This window comes from Neltuma alba, unplaced genomic scaffold, assembly GCF_004799145.2.
Source record: "Neltuma alba isolate B1F8T4 unplaced genomic scaffold, ASM479914v2 tig00012032_pilon, whole genome shotgun sequence".
NCBI lineage: Eukaryota > Viridiplantae > Streptophyta > Magnoliopsida > Fabales > Fabaceae > Neltuma > Neltuma alba.
The window spans coordinates 1-3041 of NW_021636598.1; the positions used below are offsets into that span (position 1 = coordinate 1).

At 39.6% G+C, this 3041-nt stretch overlaps 1 pseudogene; it reads right to left on the reverse strand.

The window, feature by feature from the left end:
- Positions 1-1613: 1613 nt before the first annotated feature.
- LOC114721376 (probable F-box protein At4g22030) lies at positions 1614-2730 on the reverse strand (annotated as a pseudogene).
- Positions 2731-3041: the final 311 nt, after the last annotated feature.

The window sequence follows — 3041 nt, forward strand, 5'->3', positions numbered from 1 at the left end:
TGTTCTCTTCAACGTATTACTTCCTCCTTGTTCTTTCTTCTTGGCTCCGTGGCTGCTGTTTCTTCTTCTTTCATATTCATTTCAGTCGTTTTCAACAATCTATGCCAGGTAATCATGAAATTTTTATTCTTTTTATGGCCATCATCATGGATTTTTATTCCACACTGTGTGATTGAAATTCAAAAAATAAGCAACAACTCTCACTAGGGCTTCACATGGGTAGGGCTGGGCAGGACAGGACCCTTGCCTGATGCCCAGCCTGAAGAATGAATGGGCTGGAAAATGCAGCCCGTTGCTCGGCCTGCCTATGAAAAGCCCTATTGAATTTGGGCTGGGAAAATACGGGCTGGGCAGGGTGGGCTTTCATGCCCAACAAGTCAATATGCTATATTAATTAACTAATTATTTATGTCCCCCTAAATAATCTAATGTAACTTTATATTAAAATGACAACTTGGCCTTAATTGTGTTATTGCTAATAATATATTATGAAACTATTTTTTGCAGTAGCTAGGAGGAGTGGACTATGAAAAAAAATGTTTGTATATTTTATTAAGCTTAGTTGTTTTTCTAGTTTCTAACTCTCATAATCATTCAAAAATAAATAAGTATAATGAACACTGAATATTGATGCAACAGTGAGTTTGATTCGGAAAAGAAATATGAGGCAAATAAAATAAATATATAAATAAAATAATATATATTTTTGCAGGCAGGGCCAAATGGGCAGGGCAGCATACCGTACCCGATGTCCAGCCTTGCCCAACAATTTGCCCAGCCCGAACATGCCCAATAGTTCTTTTGGCCAATTTTTTAGGGCAGGCTGGGCATTTTTTTGCGGGATTGGGCAGGCATAGCGGGCAACTGGGCTTCATCAACACCCCTAACTCTTACCCCCCACTCTCTACTATTAAAAAAAATACATGATTAACGACAAAATTTTATTTAGTCATAAAATTAAATTGGCGACAAATTTTGTTCTATTGCTTATTGTTCTGTTACTCATTGGATTATTAACACAATTTCAATTCCATCACTAATGATGTAATTATTCTGTTGCTAATTACCAATATTTTCATCGCTAAAAATTTACAACAAAAATTAGTGATGAAAATTTCTGATCTGAAAATTCCATCACTAAAGATTTACGAGACGGATTAGCGACAGAAAAATTCCTGTCACTAAATTTAGTAACAGAATTTATATCACTAATTCGTCAGCAAATAGTGACAGAATAATTTCTGCCACTAATTAATTTTGTTGGTAATAAGCTGTTTTTTTTTTCCACTGGCCACAAATCCAAGATCAAATTTACTGAGCTCACCAGATATCTTCCAATTCATTGATGAAAGTTCCGAGTCTTAATACGGATCCATTTTATTGGTTACAAAGTTTAAATACTAAACTTGCAATTTCCAAGTGGTGATTCCTATATCATTAAAAGTTTAATTCAATTCTACCGTAAGCTAAGGAAAAGTTCTGCGTACAAATGCAATATTTTTTGTGTCAAAATAAGAATATTATTTCTTGTATTTCGGGAGACTTTACATAATAAAGAATAAAAGAATGCTTCTGTGTCCTATCTAAAGTTAGGATCGACGAACTGAAAAAAGTTAGTCTTCAGAAAAGTTTGCTGGCAAATTCATCCATGGCCATTCCTTCCGACTCATAGGCAACAAATTTTGAGGCAAGTCGTCTGAGTTGCGAAACGCTTCTCCCCAATTTCGTTGCCACCTTCATTTCAAAGAGCTCGCCGTTCTCTCTTTTCTCGCAATCTTTCTCTTCAAGCGTTGTTTCTATGCTCTCTTGCAGCAACTTGAAGAAACCACCACAGTTTCTGTACATTTCAAACACCATCCCCACTTGGCCTCCATGCTCCAATGCATTCACAGACGTCGCCAACGACCCAGCCATGACGGCCGCAATACCTGGCCAAGACGAACCGTGGCTGGCTAATGCAGAACCTAAAGCTGCAATGCCAGTGAGCAAGGGACCTGATGTGGCTAAGGTTTGTTGACGTTGAGAGCCAAATTTCCTAGTCTCTCATAGTCCTCCATGTCTCTTCTCTTCATCACTTCAAGAAGCTGCCACATCTCCGTTTCCAGTTCTGGAGTCCATCCATTATTCGTTTTCTCCTGCGATCTGGCGACTTGCTTTTGGAAGTCATTCGTCTTGTTACTTTTAGGCCACCAAACAGCAGGCTCGAACTTTGAAGGGAATTTCTCAAGCATGGCTCCCAAGAGAGGAAGTGGATAAGCCTTGTCAAGTGCCAAAACCCTCTCCATTGCACTGTGGACGTCTTCCTCAGTTGGATTTCCAAGAGTTAACGTCGTTTGGATTTCCTTCTGAAGCTGTTTGAACAACCTAGTGGCGTTTCGTTGTTCCTCAGTGAGTTGTGAGGGCTGAATCTTGTTCATGATGAGAAGCATCCCTGTGGCGGCTGTGAACAAAAGAGTGGACGATAATCTAAATGCAGTATTGTCAATGGCAGTGTTGAGACCAACCATGGTTGTAGCAGGAAGAGTCATCATATTCACAGAGTTCAAAAGAAGAGAGGTCCAGTTGTTTCGTTGCTCGCCCATGTTGTTGTGCATTTCAATTCTGTCGGAGACAGCCTCTAAGATTGCATATAATCGAATGGTGGCCTTGGACTCGTCAGGTTTGGAAAAATGTTGGAGCATTTGTGTGTTGCCGACATCTTTATCTGCTGGAGATATTGTGTATAAGGATCCATTATCGGATTCACGAACCAGCTTCGTAGTTGAAGATTTGGTGGGTATTTTTGGAAGTGAGATTGGAGCTCGTGGAGTTTTGGCACACTAATGGCGGCGTTAACTCTGCTTAAAGAAGAAGAAGAAGAAGAAAGAGTTGAGATCTGTAGAGAAGACATTTGAATAATTTGGAAGGTTTTCTCTTCGGTGTGTTCCGGTTGGAGGTTGAGATTTGAATGAGAAATGGGAAGGACGAGGGGTCATATATATAGCGGTAGGAAGAGAGAAGATCGAGAAAAGTCTGAGGAGAAGAAAATATTGACTATTGAC